General features: G+C 45.5%; 1 long non-coding RNA gene across 1 annotated transcript in view; it reads right to left on the bottom strand.

The window, feature by feature from the left end:
• LOC126284915 (uncharacterized) overlaps window positions 1–18,831 on the bottom strand; it is a 56,626-nt gene extending 37,795 nt beyond the window's left edge. Inside the window, exon 1 of the long non-coding RNA XR_007551572.1 lies at window positions 18,498–18,831. This is a non-coding gene — a long non-coding RNA (uncharacterized LOC126284915). The remainder of the gene's footprint in view (window positions 1–18,497) is intronic.
• Window positions 18,832–19,628: the final 797 nt, after the last annotated feature.

Raw genomic sequence — 19,628 nt, 5'->3', positions numbered from 1 at the left:
CAAGGTTAAAGTAAAGCACTATTTCCATTTATTTTGTTATTGGTCTGGTGAATCTAATAAAACATGCTCCAGACATGTATGTACAGTAGTTTTCCAGAACATCCTGAGAAGCAAAGATCGGCATACAAGTAAATTTGTTTAGTTTCCATTAAGAATGTAGAAACATTTATGTCAATGTGAATTCGTATGTACACTGTACAACTTCCTTGACAGCGAGCTTTATTTTTTCCGGTTTAACATGAATTCACGTGTGCTATGGTACTAATAAAAGCTGATTATGTCACATTCACACAGTTTCAGTTAACATTATTACCATCATTTTCCAAATTATCTACAACTTCCATTAAAAACTTTGTGCAATTCTCTGGAATGTAATAAATAAACTGGGCGAAGTAGTTAATAAATTTAAAAAATAGGAAATTACTTCTTTGCTTCTCTCTATTTTCTGGAGTACTACTGCAGATACACATCTGTGGCATGTTTTATTAAATTCACCAGATCAGAAACAAAATAAATGGAAATCATGATTTACTTTAACCTCATACAGTTTTACGACAGTTTCATATTAGCGAAGTTGCTAAATTTCAGGCAAAATCTTTTATTGGCTGGTTGGTTGGTTGGGTGTGGGATTGAAGGGACCAGACTGCTAAGGTCATCGGTCCCTTGTTCCACGATAAAATCACACGAAATAAAAACTGTCAGTCGTTAAAAACGGAGAACTGAGACAAGGGACGACGACAATACAAGAAAGACAGACAAAGACCAGACAAACGGAACTAAAATCACACCGAGTGTGAAGGTGGTTGGCCGACCATGAAAATAAGGAAAAGCCAACCACCAAATGACATTAAAACCCACAGTTTAAAACCACAGGCCAAAGGCCCAAGTCAATACAGGAAATAAAAGGACAAACACTCAAATCATACGATAAAACCCCCCTGCCCGAATAAAACTCAACACGAGGTCCGCCATAGCAACGTCATCACATAAAAGGGCAGGGAGGTTATCAGGCAGCGCAAATGTCTGCCTGAGTCCTGTTAAAAGCGGGCAGTCCACCAAAATGTGGACCACCGTCAGAGCTGCCCCGCAGCGACATAGCGGTGGGTCCTCCCGGCGCAACAAATGGCCGTGCGTCAGCCACGTGTGGCCCACGCGCAGCCGGCAGAGGACAACAGAGTCCTTCCGAGAGGCCCGCATGGAGGAGCGCCACACACCGGTCGTCTCCTTCACCGCCTGAAGTTGGTTGGGCGTGGGTGCCAGCGACCGTTGCTCACAATGATCCTCTAGAGTAAGAGCGTAACCAGTGCGACCAGAGACCATCGAACCGTCGGTATAGGCCACGGCAGATCCGGGAAACTCGGCAAGGAGAGAAACAAAGCGGCGGCGGAGGGCCGGAGGAGGGACCGAGTCTTTCGGACCCTGTGCCAAATCCAGCCGAATGCATGGTCGGCGCACACACCAAGGGGGCAGACGGAGATTGGCCCGGAAAACAGGCGGGAGAGGAAAAAACTCAATCCCACACAGTAGAGCCCAGATGCGAACTGCGATCGTGCACCCTGACCGGGGCCGCCTGTCTGGAAGATAGACGATCGAGTGCGGGAACAGGAGACGGTAGTTGGGATGCCCTGGCAAGCTACAAACGTGGGCAGCATAAGCGGCCAGAAGTCGGTGGCGTCGGATCCGCAATGGAGGAACACCAGCCTCCACAAGTAAGCTGTCAACAGGGCTTGTCCGAAATGTTCCTGTGGCGAGTCGGATCCCGCAGTGATGGATGGGATCCAGCAATTGCAACGCTGATGGCGATGCCGAACCATAAGCCACACACCCATAATCAAGGCGGGACTGGATCAGCGCTTGATACAGTTGGAGAAGGGTGGACCGATCGGCACCCCATCCGGTGTGGCTAAGGCAACGGAGAGCGTTTAAATGCCGCCAGCATGTTTGTTTAAGCTGCCTAATATGAGGCAGCCAAGTCAACCGGGCATCAAATACCAGTCCCAAGAACCGATGCGTCTCTACCACAGCAAGAGGTTCACCGTCAAGGTAAAGGCGTGGCTCAGGGTGAACCGTGCGACGCCGGCAGAAATGCATAACGCAGGTCTTAGCGGCCGAAAACTGGAAGCCATGCGTTACAGCCCACGACTGCACCTTGCGGATAGCGCCCTGCAGCTGGCACTCAGCAACTGCAATGCCAGCGGAGCTGTAGTAGAGGCAGAAGTCGTCTGCATACAACGAAGCTGCGACGGACGATCCCACCGCCTCAGCGAGCCCATTGATCGCAATTAAAAACAGGGAGACACTGAGGACAGACCCCTGTGGGACCCCGTTCTCCTGGACCCGGGAGGAACTATGGGACGCAGCAACTTGCACACGGAAGGAACGATACGACAGAAAATTCTGAATAAAAATCGGGAGCGGGCCCCTAAGACCCCACCCATGAAGTGTGGCCAGGATGTGATATCGCCAAGTCGTATCGTACGCCTTCCGCATGTCGAAGAAGATGGCAACCAGATGTTGGCGGCGTGCAAAGCCTGTACGGACGGCAGACTCTAGGGAGACCAGATTATCGACGGCAGAGCGGCCTTTATGGAACCCACCCTGAGACGGAGCCAGAAGGCCTCGAGACTCGAGGAGCCAACTCAACCTCCGGCTCACCATAAGTTCTAGCAACTTGCAAAGAACGTTGGTGAGGCTTATGGGGCGGTAGCTGTCCACCTCCAGCAGGTTCTTGCCAGGTTTCAACACGGGGAGGACAATGCTTTCTCGCCATTGAGACGGGAACACACCCTCAACCCAGATGCGGTTGAAAACATCTAGGAGGCGTCGCTGGCAATTCATAGAGAGGTGTTTCAGCATCTGGCTGTGGATGCGGTCTGGCCCAGGAGCCGTATCAGGGCAAGCAGACAGTGCACTCTGGAATTCCCAGTTGCTGAAAGGAGCACTGTATGACTCCGCGTGGCGTGTGTGAAAGGAAAGCCTCCAACTTTCCAACCGCTCTTTCCGGGAGCGGAAGGCCAGTGGGTAATTCGTAGATGCGGAACACTGAGCAAAATACGCTGCTAACCGGTCCGCAATCGTGTCGGAGTCAGTACACACCACTCCATTCAGCGAAAGCCCAGGGACAGAGACAGGCGGCCGATAGCCATGGAGTCGCCTAATCTTAGCCCAAACCTGCGATGCAGAGGTACGGACGCCAATGGTGGAAACATACCGTTCCCAGCACTCCTGCTTCCGTTGGCGAATAAGGCGTCGGGCACGGGCACGGAGCTGTTTAAAAACAATGAGGTTCTCCAAGGACGGGTGCCGCTTATGGCGTTGAAGAGCCCGCCGGCGATCTCTAATCGCCTCTGCGATCTCGGGCGCCACCAAGGCACAGTCCTCCGCCGAGGGGACCCGGATGAACAGGGAATCGCAGATGCCGCCGCAGAAACGATGCCGGTGGTGACCGACTGAACCACCGCATCAATGGTGTCAGGGGAAGGAGGTGCGACAGTGGCGAGAGAGGAGAACAAGCCCCAATCAGCCTTATTCAGAGCCCATCTGGAGGGGCATTCAGAAGAGTGACGCTATGGTAGTGACAGAAAGATGGGGAAATGGTCACTACCACATAAATCGTCATGGACACTCCAGTGGATGGATGGTGAAAGTCCGGGGCTGCAGATAGAAAGGTCGATGGCCGAAAATGTGCCATGGACTACGCTGAAATGTGTCGGCTCTCCCGTGTTTAAGAGGCAGAGGTCAAGCTGCGAGAGAAGAGTCTCGACATCTCTACCCCGGCCAGTAATCGCGGCGCTACCCCACAGGGGGTTATGGGCGTTAAAGTCGCCCAGTAACACAAAAGGAGGAGGCAGTTGTGTTATCAATGCAGCCAACACATGACGCGAGACATCACCATCAGGCGGAAGATACAAACTGCAGACAGTAATAGGCGGAGGCGTCCACATCCTTACAGCGACAGCCTCTAAAGGTGTGTGAAGAGATACACATTCGCTGTAGACAGAGTTAAGGATGTAGACGCAGACTCCACCAGATACCCTCTCATAAGCTGCCCGGTTCTTGTAATAACCCCGATACCCACGTAGGGCAGGGGTCCGCATTGCCGGAAACCAAGTTTCCTGTAGGGCAATGCAGAAGAAAGGGTGACTGCTGATGAGTTGGCGAAGCTCAGCAAGGTGGTGGAAAAAAGCGCTGCAGTTCCACTGGAGTATCGCTTTGTCCATGTCCGAAAAAGGCGTGAAGGGGCCGAGGAGACAGATCACGCCACTGGGTCACCTGCTGCCACCGATGGAGGACCAGTACAATCTGCTTCCATGGTGTCTGAGGGTCCGGCGAGATCCAGGTCCTCAGCGGATGCCCGGATCTCCACCTTATCCTCGGACGCAGAGCATGTAGGGAGCAGTGGGGTGGATGCCACCGCGTGGTCCTTGGCCTTAGAGGTCTTCTTCTTCGTCTTGTCTCTCTGGTCCTTGGGTTTCATTGGCTGGGAGGGCTCCAGCGAGTCAGTCTCCGGGACGGAGGAGGAGCGGGAAGCCCTGCGACCAGCCGCTGGTCTGCTTTTCTTCCATTGGCTGACGACACCCTTCCCAGAGGCGGAAACCTTGAAGGAAGGGACCCAAGGGACCCTTTCCGTGCTATTCGAGCCGGGGAAGTTTGAGGCTTCCCCAGCTTAGAAGTGGGGACTGATGTCCCCGATGGTTGGGGGGTTGCTGCTCCTGAGGCAGGTAGTGCAGGAGCAGCAGGGAGTGAAGGGCCCCCACCATCAAGGGGGCAGGTGTAGCATTCCGGCTCTGAGAGGTGGCAGTCTGAGGGAGAGCTAATGGGGCCATAACAGTAGTAGCCGCGGCGTAAGAGGCAGTCATTCGAACAGGATGGAGGCGTTCGAACTTCTGCCTGGCCTCAGTGTATGTCAGGCAGTCCAGGTTCTTATACTCCATGATTTTGCGCTCTTTCTGGAAGAGCCTGCAGTCCGGCGAGCAAGGCGAGTGGTGCTCTCTGCAGTTTACACAGATGGGAGGCGGAGCACCTGGAGTATTGGGATGTGATGGGCGTCCACAATCTCGACATGTGAGGCTGGAAGTACAGCGGGAAGACATATGCCCGAACTTCCAGCACTTAAAGCACCACATCGGGGGAGGGATATATGGCTTGACGTCACAACGATAGACCATCACCTTGACCTTCTCAGGTGAAGTATCACCCTCGAAGGCCAAGATGAAGGCACCGGTGGCAACCTGCTTATCCCTTGGACCACGATGTATGCGCCGGACGAAGTGAACACCTCGCCGCTCTAAATTGGCGCGAAGCTCGTCATCGGACTGCAATAGAAGGTCCCGATGGAATATTATGCCCTGGACCATATTAAGACTCTTATAGGGCGTGATTATAACCGGAACATCCCCCAGCTTGTTACTATCGAGTAACCGGCGGGACTGGGCGGAGGACGCCGATTTGATCAAAACCGAGCCCGAGCGCATTTTGGACAAGCCCTCCACCTCCCCGAACTTGTCCTCTAAGTGCTCGACGAAGAACTGAGGCTTCATGGATGTAAAGGATTCACCATCAGCTCTCGTACACACCAGGTAGCGGGGCGAGTATGTTTCGCTGGCATCCTTAGTCTTTCGTTCCTCCCATGGTGTAGCCAGGGAGGGGAACGATTTGGGGTCATATGTAGTTGCGTTGTATTGAGCCCTGGAACGCTTAGAGACTGCTGGCGGCTGGCCACCAGCAAGAGATGATGTACCACGCTTCATTGCGCGTCATCCGCCCTGATGCCACCTACTCCGACCAAGGGCCCTCCCACGGGCGCCACCCAGCCTCAGCAACGACCACCTGGCAGGATGGCCATTGCCCGGAGTCCCAATGCCCCAAGGAGATAGGCATCTACTCCTTGGCATACGTGGGGAGTTAACGGCGCTGGCATCAGCAGAGCGATCCCTGTGTAGTCAGGGGGCTACAACCAACAGGGTACATGGCGGCCCCACCACAACGGACTGGCTACTGTGCTGGATTTCAGGTGATGTAGTCCAATATCATCATTGGCGCATAAAGCGACACGGCTTAGCAGACTGCAATAAACTGCACCCAAGAACAAATCCACGCCCAAGAGATGGTAGGTGAGCGGGACTGCTAAGCGATGACGACAAACCTGGCTAGAGATGGTAATGCATGATGGACACATCGCTCCTTGTAAGGCGACCTTCCCCAATCGGCTCGCTCTTCGGAAAATTTAGAAGAATGGAGGTCAAACCCATTAGGGGACCATCTCACAAGGCCAAAACGTTTGAGACTCCTTTTAGTCGCCTCTTACGACAGGCAGGAATACCGTGGGCCTATTCTTACCCCCGAACCCACAGGGGGGTTTTATTGGCTGTAACTCCGTAACTGAACTTTTGAGTATCTATATTTATATGAATGCTCTTTCTTTAGTTTTATTGCAGAATAACATTAAAAATATTTGCATATCTTCCTGAGCCACCCTGTATGTAGATGCACATCATATAAGCAGTTTTATAAGTGCAGGTCTAACAGCCACATGTGTGCATAGGTAGGGGAGGGGTGGGGCAACTACTTAAGGTCAGTATTTTCAAGCAGCAAACATTTTAACACATAAAAGTAGGTTTGTAAAAATATTTGTGCAAATAATGAAAGATAATTTTGGTTTCAGTTTGAAATTTCCTCTTCCATTTCAATTTTGTTTGGATAGCAGACTGATCTTTAATGTTACCCAAGGTCTAGTTTAGGATGGGAGATAATTATTTGGTTAAGAGTTGGCAAAATCAACAGCTATGATTCTCAAACAAATGTTTTGATTTAATGGATTTTCCAGTATCACAGCTTAATGTTTATGTTAGCACCATATTCAAATGCATTCTTCATCATAAAAAATAGAACTGCAACCAAAATACAGATGAAGTCGACCAAAGTGTCTGATCCCACCCATCGGCTTTAACCCGTGACGTAAGATGGCTGTTGTGTGTGACGTCATGACGGCAAGGAGTTTAGTTTGTGAATGTGTCTTTTTGCGCTTTGTTGTGCCATCTGGTGGTGTGTTTAGGGGTTTCGTGTTGTGTGGTGTAATGGGTTCAGTTTGGTCTTGCTCATTCTAACAATTTGTTCACATTTGGGCTGTGTTTTAAGTGGAATGTGTTTCAGTGAGTTAACGATTTAGTGGTTATGTGTGAAAGTTAATGTAGTGCTGTTCGCTGTAGGTCGTGGGTTAATTTGAGTAAATTAATTGGTTGCTGTTTTTTGTCAGGTATGGGTATGAAGGATAAAATCAACAGCACTCGCCTGGATGCCACAATGGGCAATACTCCATTGGAGCTTAAATTTTTGCAGCTCTTTGGTTTGTTAGCAGAGGTCGTGAAATGCTCTATTTGTGGGCATGAAATCAGATTGGCCAAAGTTCTGGCATCTCGGACGAGGGACGGTTATATGTGGCATTGCCGTAAGGATGTCCTGTGGCACTTGATATGTCGCGGTTCCTGGTTCAAGAGGTCTAGGTTGGGCATGCGCGAGATTGTATTGATGACTTTATTTTTGTTATAGATCCTCACATAGTTCTTGCGCGCATGAGACTGGCATGAGTGAGAGGAGTGTGCTTGACTGGTTTTATTTTTGTCGTGAAGTATGTGCTGAGTATTAAGTACAGGGGTAAGTTGGGTGAGCCTGGGGTTTTGTGGAGGTGGACGAGTCGCAGTCTGGGAAAAGGAAGTATGGGAGGGGTAAGTCTATAGATGGTCTCTGGGTGTGGGGGCCTGTTGTACCAGGGGATGGGTGTTCTGAATGTGTTCTCAGGGTTGTGGAGGGGCAGTCTAAGGCAGAATTAGTGGGGTTAATTGAGGAGTATATAGAACTGGGTTGCACAGTAACTTCATATGCATTATCTTCTTATAGGGATGTTGGGTGAGAGGGGGTAAAATCATTTAGAAGTTAACCATAGTTTTGAGTTTTAAAATTATGAGACGGGGGCTTGTACAAATACTATAGAGGGGATGGGGGGAGGCCTTTAAGTCAGTTCTTGAGAGGGGCAAGAGGCACTATTCCAACAGTTCAGTCTCATTTAGCTGAGTACTGTTGGCAGAAGAGCGTCCCTGAGTGACCTTTTTTTTTCGGATTTTTTAAGAGCCATTAGTAAAATGTATAGGCTGAAAGTGGTTTGGGTGGTTGGAGGGCTACAGCTCAGGAAAGGGGGGGGGGGGGGGCAGCAGCATTGTGATTTAGCTGTGGAGGATCTATTTTGTTGCAGTTTTTGTTGAGTTGTAGTGTGTGATTGAGATTTATTTTGCATTTGGTTTTTGTTTATGGGTATTTTATTTTGGGGTGAGGGGGGGGGGGGGGGGGGGGGGAAGTTGGCTTGGGGGGTGGGTTGGTTAGGTCTGTCTTTCGGTTATATATTTTTTGTTGGTGTGTGTTTTGTTATGGTTTTAGGGCGCGAAACTGCTACGGTCATTAGTGTCTGGTCTGTGGCTTAGGAAAAGATAAAAACTGAACTGGAAACCAGCTAAACTCAAAAGTTGGGAATCTAAACAACAGAAGCTTAAAAAATCACTATAGAAGGGGGGTGGGAGGGGTTGTTTGTCCCCAAAAAGAGCTTCAAATGACTGACATCTCACTGACACTAGTAAACTCAAGAACACGATCGGCTGAATGCGTGCCTTCTGTTAAAATGGAAGATCTACATCTACAGCCATACTCCGCAAGCCACCTGTCGGTGTGTGGCGGAGGGCACCCTAAGTACCTCTATCGGTTCTCCCTTCTATTCGTGTCTCTTATTGTACGTGGAAAGAAGGATGTCAGTATGCTTCTGTGTGGGCTCTAATCTCTCTGATTTTATCCTCGGTCTCTTCACGAGATATACATAGGAGGGAGCAATATACTGCTTGACTCTTCGGTGAAGGTATGTTCTCGAAACTTTAACAAAAGCCCGTACCGAGCTACTGAGCGTCTCTCCTGCAGAGTCTTCCACTGGAGTTTATCTATCATCTCCATAACGCTTTCGCAATTACTAAATGATCCTGTAACGAAGCGCGCTGCTCTCCGTTGGATCTTCTCTATCTCTTCTATCAACCCTATCTGGTGCGGATCCCACACTGCTGAGCAGTATTCAAGCAGTGGGCGAACAAGCGTACTGTAACCTACTTCCTTTGTTGTCGGATTGCATTTCCTTAGGATTCTTCCAATGAATCTCAGTTTGGCATCTGCTTTACCGACGATCAACTTTATATGATCATTCCATTTTAAATCACTCCTAATGAGTACTCCCAGATAATTTATGGAATTAACTGCTTCCAGTTGCTGACCTGCTATTTTGTAGCTAAATGATAAGGGACCTATCTTTCTATGTATTCGCATTACATATCAGGTGACAGCTGCAGACAGGTGCGTAACTGAGTAATACAGGGGCACTCAAGCAACAGGTGTCACACTGTCCAGAGTTGAAAGCAGTGGGGACAAAGTAGCGGAGGATCACACTTAAAAGATGTCGATGGCTTAACAGACAGGGCACTGTCTGGAGTCTAGTTAAAATTACCTCCTCCTGACTACGAGTTTGGGAGGAAGAGGTCCAAGAACAGGAAAGAGCTTTCACATCCCGTAATTTATTATTGGGAAGTGTAGACCAATTTGCGTACCATAAAACAGCAACCCAACAACATAAAACACTCCGTAGATCGGCGAAGGGAACCACGCAAACAGCAGGCTGAAGAAGAGAGACTGCAGCTTTGGCCGCTGTATCAGCTGTCTCATTTCCACAGATACAAATGTGTCCTGCGATCCAGAGGAACAGCACAGAGATGACCCCCAAGTGGAGCAAGTGGAGGCAGTCCTGAATCCAGTGGACCAGGGGCTGAACAGGGTAGAGAGCTTGGAGACTGAGGAGAAAGCTGAGCGAATCCAAGCATATAATATACTGTATCCGCTGATGGCGACGGATGTATTGGACAGCCTGGAGAACAGCATAAAGCTCCGCAGTAAAAACCAAACACTGGTTGGGAAGCCGAAATCAATGGGGGGGGGGGGGGGGGGGGGGGGCGTCGCCATTCTGTTCAACTGCTCTTCCAAGTCCTTTGCTGCCTCTGATAGAATTATGATGTCATCGGCGAACCTCAAAGTTTTTATTTCTTCTCCATGGATTTTAATACCTACTCCGAATTTTTCTTTTGTTTCCTTCACTGCTTGCTCAATATACAGATCGAATAACATCGGAGAGAGACTACAACCCTGTCTCACTCCGTTCCCAACCACTGTTTCCCTTTCATTTCCCTCGACTCATAACTGCCATCTGGTTTTTGTACAAATTGTAAATAGCGTTTCGGTCCCTGTATTTTACCCCTGACACCTTCAGAATTTGAAAGAGTATTCCAGTCAACATTGTCAAAGCTTTCTCTAAGTCTACAAATGCTAGAAACATAGGTTTGCCTTTCCTTAATCTTTCTTCTAAGATAAGTCGTAGGGTCAGTATTGCCTCATGTGTTCCAACATTTCTACGGAATCCAAACTGATCTTCCCCAGGTCGGCTACTTCTAGTTTTTCCATTCATCTGTAAAGAATTTTGCGTTAGTATTTTCAGCTGTGACTTATTAAACTGGTAGTTCGGTAATTTTCACATCTGTCAACTCCTGCTTTCTTTGGGATTGGAATTATTATATTCTTCTTGAAGTCTGAGGGTATTTCGCCTGTCTCACATCTTGCTCAACACATGGTAGAGTTTTGTCAGGACTGGCTCTCCCAAGGCCATCAGTAGTTCCAATGGAATGTTGTGTACTCCGGGGGCCTTGTTTCGACTCAGGTCTTTCAGTGCCCTGTCAAACTCTTCACGCAGTATTGTATCTCCCATTTCATCTTCATCTACATCCTCTTCCATTTCCATAATATTGTCCTCAAGTACATTGCTCTTGTATAGACCCTCTACATACTCCTTCCACCTTTCTGCTTTCCCTTCTTTGCTTAGAACTGGGTTTCCGTCTGAGCTTTTAATATTTATACAAGTGGTCCTCTTTTCTCCGAAGGTCTAATTTTCCTGTAGGCAGTATATATATCTTACCCCTAGTGAGATAAGCCTCTACATCCTTACATTTGTCCTCTAGCCATCCCTGCTTAGCCATTTTGCACTTCCTGTCGATCTCATTTGAGACGTTTGTATTCCTTTTTGCCTGCTTCATTTATTGCATTTTTATATTTTCCCCTTTCATCAATAAAATTCAATATTTCTTCTGTTTCCCAAGGATTTCTACTAGCCCTCGTCTTTTTACCTACTTGATCCTATGCTGCCTTCACTACTTCATCCCTCAAAGCTACCCATTCTTCTTCTACTGTATTTCTTTCCCCCATTCCTGTCAATTGCTCCCTTATGTTCTCCCTGAAACTGTCAACCTCCGGTTCTTTTAGTTTATCCAGGTCCCATCACCTTAAATTCCCACCTTTTTGCAGTTTCTTCAGTTTTAATCTACAGTTCATAACCAATAGATTGTGGTCAGAGTCCACATCTGCCCCTGGAAATGTCATACAGTTTAAAACCTGGTTCCTAAATCTCTGTCATGCCATTATATAATCTGTCTGAAACCTTCTAGTATCTCCAGGATTCTTCCATGTATACAACCTTCTTTCATGGTTCTTGAACCAAGTGTTAGCTATGATTAAGTTATGCTCTGTGCAAAATTCTACCAGGCGGCTTCCTCTTTCATTTCTTACCCCCAATCCATATTCACCTACTATGTTTCCTTCTCTCCCTTTTCCTACTCTAATTCCAGTCCCCCCCCCCCCCCCTTCACTACCTGAATAATTTCTTTTATCTCATCATACATTTCATCAATTTCTTCATCATCTGCAGAGCTAGTTGGCATATAAACTTTTACTACTGTAGTAGGTGTGGGCTTTGTATCTATCTTGGCCACAATAATGCATTCACTATGCTGTTTGTAGTAGCTTACCTGTATTCCTATTTTCCTATTCACTATTAAACCTACTCCTGCATTACCCCTATTTGATTCTGTGTTTAGAACCCGCTAGTCACCTGACAAGAAGTCTTGTTCCTCCTGCCACCGAACTTTACTAATTCCCACTATATCAAACTTTAACCTATCCATTTCCCTTTTTAAATTTTCTAACCTACCTGCCCGATTAAGGGATCTGACATTCCACGCTCCGATCCGTAGATCGCCAGTTTTCTTTCTCATGATAATGACATCCTCTTGATTAGTTCCAACCCAGAGATCCAAATGGGGGACTATTTTACCTCCGGAATGTTTTACCCAAGAGGATGCCATCATCATTTAATCATACAGTAAAGCTGCATGCCCTCGGGAAAAATTACGGCCGTAGTTTCCCATTGCTTTCAGCCTGTAAGGCCGAAGTGAAATTATCTTATAGCCCGCTTTTATGTTCGTTGGAAGATGAACTCTGTCAAATGTCAGGAAGATACTACGGGCCGGACCTAGTCCTTGTCAACCCGTAACTAGCCGTTACGCCCTGGTCAGACAGGTAGTTTTGAATTTCCTCATCGGACAATCCGTTGAAAGAGCGTGTACAAACCACCCTGCATGATGAATTTAAAGTGCGGTGCACTTCCACCTGGACAGGAAAGGTGTGTTGCAGTGAAGTTCACAGCAATTTTTGTGCCAGAGGTCACCGACTGCTTCTAACAAGGTGCCATTTTGTAAACGGGAACAAGACTTTACAGGACCTGCAATTGCATCGACACCTTTCTGAATAATGAAAGGGTTGGCTGAGGAGAAGCCTTGACCTTTGTCCGACAGAAACAACAAGGAACTGTGGCACTGATGGAAAAATTGCCCGTGGCTGAGACTCGCTTAACTTTCACTTGTGAGCAGACACAGTAGATGAGGAAACCATTGCGGAAGTATGCGGGCAATTAAGTGTATGTGCTCTGGTTCCGGAGGGCTATGCCAGCAGTAGCATAGCTACCAGCAGGGTCACCCAAGCCCGATAGGCCGCAGGGCAGGAGCCATACTAGTGTGTCCCACAACGACCTATCACTCCACCTTCCTGTTCCAAACCTGTGTTCACCATTTCCTTTCCCTGTCATACCAATGAAAGGGCAGAAAGACCTATATAGGCGTGGAGAAGCTATTCTTGCTACGGGAGAAAATTCCGAATGAAAAATCCTGCTATTCCAGGTTAAGGGATTGGTGACTGGCTACCAACCTGCCCTGGAAGAATACACAGGTACAAGCATCGCAGCACTTATCTCTGTAAAATGACCTAAGCAAGAACAAGGACTACAGAAGGAAATACAACTAGGGACCTGGAATATCAAGCCTATACCAGCCTGGGGGGCAGCAAAATGAGTAGTAAAGGAAGCAGATAAGTATCAAATAGATCTACTGGCTCTGCAAGAGGCAAGGGACAGAAACTGGAGCTACAGAAATGGAAAACCGTCATATTACATAGAGATCAGAAGCAAACCATGCACTAGGAACTGGTTTTGTAGTTAAGAAATCATTCTGCACCACTGTCAGACTTCAAATCTTTAAACTCTAGAATCTCAATCCTACCATACACACAGGGAAACACAAACTCACATATATAGTCATGCCCCAACTGAAGAAAGGGATGACAACAAAGAGATTTTCAACATGAAATTAGAAAAGGTTCTAGACAATGGACCAAGTGAACATTACAAAATTATCCTTCAAGATTTTGAATCGAAAATAGGGAAAGAATAGCAGGCTTCATGGGGACCATTGGAAAGTGCAGTTTACACGATGTGAGCAGTGGTAAGGCACTAGGCTGGTTAGCTTTGCATTTGCAAAAGGTTCATTTATTAGTAGTACTGATTTTGACAGGAAAAGAATATATAAAGAAACCTAGGTGTGTGTGGATGGGAAGACAGTGAACCAAATGGACCACCCAACTGTAGAGATGAGAATAAAGACATGGGTACAAAACGTCAAAACAGCAAGAGGTGTGGAATATGGATCAGACCACTTCCTTGTCAGAAGAAGGGTGAAAACAATATGGAGAGCCAGGAAGTATGAGAGAATGCGAAGAGTCACTCGATATGACCAGGAGAGTCTGCTTAAAGATAATATAAGAAGAACTTTGAAGATAGCACTGACAAGCCATTTTGAGTGAAGAGGAAGGATATACTGTGGTAGATCAGAACTGTAAGGCAATTGCAGATACCATCAAATATACAGCCCAAGGAGTAATATAAAAGAGAACTAAGGGAAAAAGTGTGTGGTTTGATGAGGAGTGTGAGGAAACTATCAGGGACAGACAACTGGCTACACTACTGTGGATACAAAGTAATATACAGGGAGATGAAGAATCAAAGTTTGAAGAAATACGGTAGCATACACAAGCCACACTGAGGAAAGCAAAGAAAATATGGAAAAAGCATCATGGAGGAAGCTCAACAAGACTTTCATGGAAACGGGTATAAAGAACTTTATAGAACAACGAAATGTTTTAAAGGAAGGATATACCACCAACACAAAGTCATGAAAGATGCCAATGGAAGAATGTTAACAGAAGATCACAACAGAACTCAACTATGATGACCCAGTGACAGACCCAGAATACCCTCCACCCACCATTAAAGAGAAGAGGAGCCAGACAAAAAAACCTTAAGAATGGTAAAAGTCCAGGAGTGGACGGAATTCCCACTGTACTTCTCAAGGCTGGAGATTAAATCCTCTGTTTCAAAATCCACAAGCTAATCGAGAAAATTTGGGCAAAACATTAAACACCAGAGGAATGGAAGGTAGCTGGGATATGCCAAATATGAAAGGAAAGACAAATTAGTATGTGGCAACTATAGGGACATAGTGCTATTCAACATCTGCCTATAAGAATGAACTACTGTCTCTTAGAATAAATAAAACCTCTAGCAACAGACATAACTGGAGAATACCAAGGAAGTTTCGAAGCAGGACAATCAACGACAGCATAGGTTTTTGTCATAAAACAGGTCTGTAAAAAAATGTATGAATACACCCGAGAGATACATCTCCTGTTTGTAGACGTCAAGAAGGCTTATGACAGTAAACAGACCTAAGCTGATTAAAACTGACAGTTTGGTACGCCAAAGCAATTGGTCAGACTGGTAGAGGTATGCCTAAAAGACACAAAACTTAGGGTTAAGATAGGCAATAAAATGCCAGAAATCTTCCAAGTTGTAACAGGATTATGCCAAGGAGATGGGCTATCACCAGTCCTCTTCAACCTGGCACTTGAGAAGGTAATGCGGGATTTCAAGAAAGAAAACTTCGGGACATTCAAATTGGCAATGAACACATCTGGTCCATGCACACAACATTGCACTATTAGCACGAACACAAAGAGATCTGAAAAGAAGTATCCAAACCTTGGATTTTTTGGCAGCTAGGAACAGTCTACAAGTTAGCTCTGAAACGAGTGAGTATATGACCATAGGAAGAATGACCCAAAACTCAAGATTTCATTATGAACCACACCGGTTATAAACATGTGGAAGTTCAAATATCTTGGATCAATTTTTACAGAAGTAACAACTGACACAGACATAAAAGCACAACTGCAGACAGGAAACAGATGCTATTACTCTAGACCCCATATTAAAATTAGAAGTGTTAACAGCAAAAGAACTGTTTAAGACATTAATAATGCCGGTACAACTTTATGGTTCTCAAACTTGGGGCACTAGAAAACAAAACCTTAACATACTACTTACATTGGAGAGAAGAGTCCTCAGGAAAATATTTGGACCAATCCAAGATCAGACTACCACTGAATGGAGAAGACGACGTAACACAGAATTAGAAGAGCAGTACAAGGTGCCCAACATCTTGCAAGTGATGAAAAGTAAAAGACTGCAATGGGCTGGACATGTTACAATGGAGGCAGCAAGGTGGCCCAAAATTGAAATGGACTGGATCATGTCCGGCAGCAGACCAGTGGGAAGCCTAGCAAGAGGTATACCGATGGCATGAGAGAAGACATGTTGCAGCTGGGAGTCGCGGAAAATAGGAGACATAGGAGAAGACAGAGGTGGAAAGTTCTAACTGTGATGGCGTGCAGTTCGCTGGGCCTGATTGCATGAATTTGCTTATTGTTTGGTAGCTAGTAGCTAATTTCAGTTTTCATGTTGAGGATTTTCCATTTTTTCAGTAAGCAGGTTTTCATAAATGCAGAAAAAACTATTGCCAGTTGACTTTCCTTTATACTAGCTGTTTGTGAAAGCACTTTTTCTTTTGATTGCCTCGCATGACAAATGAAATGGAGGAAAGAGGCATTAAGCATCTTAATTTAGGCATACAGCGAAGAAAGGTGTCTATATGACCCACTGTATCATGATGTGCTACACTGGCAATGTTTTCTTTCTAATATGCACATAACGTTACATGGTGACTTTCGATTTATATCATAACACCTTAGCTTACGCAAGTCATGTTTGATTAGATGGCAGGAAAAGAGAAACTGGCAGTGATGGTGAGAGCGTCCATGCAGTTTCGCCCAGTGTGGCAGACTGCAAAACTGAGTAACACACATCAAATTGCATTCAATTTTCCAAACTCTGAGAAACACCACATGTGCACCTTTAAGTATTGGTCCTCTATAAAGTGTTGCAAATTGCAGTGCACACAACCTCAGCTTTTGAAATTATGGGCTGTGCTATTCTGTGGCTAAAAGCAAGACTCTTAAATATAAACATATATAGACACCCACACCCATACAAAACGACGAAAAAACTGACATCACAAAACTCCCCAAATACCACTAAACAATATCATCTGGAATCCGACACTTCCCTTGACCTATATGGCATAACAGCAGCTCCCAATCCCATAAATTAGGATCAAATTCTTCCCTTGGCCTATATAACTCAAAAGCATCTTCCGATACCAGTATCAACATAAACAGCCACACATTGGGATCGAAAACTTCCCTTGACCAGCGCACTTTATTCTATCCGTCACATCCATTCCTGAACAAAAACAACCGATTAATTTTACTAAAATTACCACACGATGTACAGCAAACACTAAATTAACCTTCATACAAAATCGTTAACTCACTGAAACGAATTCCATTACAAACACAGCCGACACCCTAACAATTCTGGATAGTGAGCAATTGCAAACCGAGCCCATTACACCCCGCTAACGAAACCCTGAACATACCACCACAGAGCACAACAAACCACAACATGACATCTACTAACACGCCACACACACACAACCAAACTCCGCGCCGTCATGACCTCCAACGACAACACCCTTACGTCACGGGTCAAAGCCGACGCGTGGGATCGGACGCTTCTGCCGATCACAAAACACTAACATATGATTTAATCCTTACTTTCGAGAAGGTGAGATTGCACGTGTGACACAGTCATGAGAGACGCTAACTCCATCTTCTAGCATAGACAGCAGCTTCTCGAAACAAGCCATGTCCATCGCCACGAAGTTCCGAAATTCTGCCAGATCTTCCCACCTCAGTTCTTTCATAATCAATATAATCCCCTGCCTTCGTTCCTTCTTTCCAGCCAGGGTCGAACTCAGTGCCTGGCTTCCCGTTTTCGCCGTCGTCCTACTCTAAACCGAAAATTTACTATCACTGCTAGGGCAATAGCTCCAAAGACAAGTGCGTAAATTTAGATATACATTTACCTGTTTAACCAAGTGTCGTAATATAAAACTGATGAATCTGTAGTTTAGACCAGGAGTAGCCTATATAGTAGAACAATTAAGTAATAAATAACGACAAAAATCAATTTCTTATTAATGTTTGGCTGACAATTCGAACGATTGTGTTAGAACTAACGACTTTACAAGAGACCAGACAGTTCTATTTGCATTCAGAGCCATTGGACAGAAATTAATACCAAGTCCACAGCTGTCATTATTAAGAATCTCAGATGCACTTTTGCATCACTTATAATAAACAACAAAACGGCTATACTATTGACGGAAACTTAAGTACCCATCACATTTAGTTGTTATTTCTGGCAAACTGATTAAACTATTTAAAAATACGTACAAAAATCACTTTGGTCCACGCCAATAATTTAATGAAGAAATTGATATACGATATCTTCGAATAAACCCAGAAACTTTCCAGGTCGGGCATATCTAAAGAAACATGAGGTAATTTTAACAATTATTTAGTCCAAATCGACAAACTTCAAAACCTGTTTCACTGAGCAAACTGACCGTTTCAGACTCCACAAATGGGCGAAATCAGATACAGCTAAAGATATCAGGGACCAGACCACAAAGTTTCCTCCAGGTAGCACACTTACCTCAAACATTGACCTAATAAAGAGTAAATAGGCCCTACTGACGAACGGATAACAATAAGAAAACAAAGCTGATTTCGAAAACCAAAGGCAGTTGCTATGGGCTGTGTCAATTCGACAGCAAGCATGTGAGTCCGCACACTATCCAACAGTCACAAGCAGCAATGATACAAAGACTGCTGCGACACTGTTGTCGTAGTTGGCGGCAGCGTAAACAAAGAACTTTTCAGGGCGTCACAACAGCATTTGTGCTTACCGGTAATTTCAAAGCCGCTCCACATCTCTTTACCTCCCAACCATCAAGATGTGTGAGCTGAACTTTTGCCTTCTCTTCTTCAAAGTACTGCCTCACCGATCACACAAGTTAATGGGCCTGGCAATGAAGCACGACTTGTTCCTCCGCTTCACTTCTCGTTTTGGGTTTGTACCACTGACTGCACTGGACATGGTTTGAAATGAAGTACAAGCGAATAAACATCCAAAATGAAAACTGCCGACTAGACTTCTAATTACGCAAAGCGAACGACAGCACCGGTTCCGCATATGACACTTACTCATGCACGCGTGCTAGCGCTTCTGCTCTACAAACTGCAGGAGACTGGGCCACTGTTTCTATGTTTCGATACAGTGTATCGATACATGGAACTGTTTCAGTGTTTGGAAACAGTTGTGTTTCATTCCAATCTGTTCCGGATCTTTTTCACACACAACAGCATAAAGCTTAAGATTTCCAAAAATAAAGCTTCGTTTCTAATTGACTGTCCTATTCCGAAACGGCGTAATATCTACTTTATAAACATTAACAAACAATAAAATAACGCACACTATTCGCATTCAAAATAATAAAAGTGTGAAAAACATTCATTTAAATTACACATCTATTATAACATTCGGTTCTCAATCCATGTCCAGTAATCATATTAAAGATCCAAGTAAATGTACATTTTGAATAAAAGACACGTAGAGTGGCAGGTTTAAACATGTACATAAAGTAGGTGTATGTATACATGCAAGTAAACTGATTGACGGATTACTGATGGTGTAATGTTGAACTGGAAGAGCTGGGAAGCGTGGTGGACTTAGAGTAATAGTTCGAAACACCTTGGGATACAAAAATTTATCTTACATTTTGTCATTTATTCGAATTGCGTTGCGTTATTACTGGGTCTGTAATTAATGTGCCTATTCTCCACAATGATTCCTTTTGTGTGCATGGAAATTAGTAGGGCGGATATATCCGTCATTTCTGTAGCTTGCTTCTGCCTACAGTTCCGTACATGCTGATTCTTCTGTTTTTGTTTTTTTGTTTTTTTTTTTTTTTATTATGGTTTTAGGGCGTTAAACTGCTATGGCCATAACGCCCGTGGGATTATTTTATGAAGATGAA

This window comes from Schistocerca gregaria, chromosome 8 (assembly GCF_023897955.1).
Source record: "Schistocerca gregaria isolate iqSchGreg1 chromosome 8, iqSchGreg1.2, whole genome shotgun sequence".
In the NCBI taxonomy this organism is placed as follows: domain Eukaryota; kingdom Metazoa; phylum Arthropoda; class Insecta; order Orthoptera; family Acrididae; genus Schistocerca; species Schistocerca gregaria.
The sequence above is the reverse complement of the archived record's forward strand: the minus strand, read 5'-3'. Positions and strand labels throughout refer to the sequence as shown.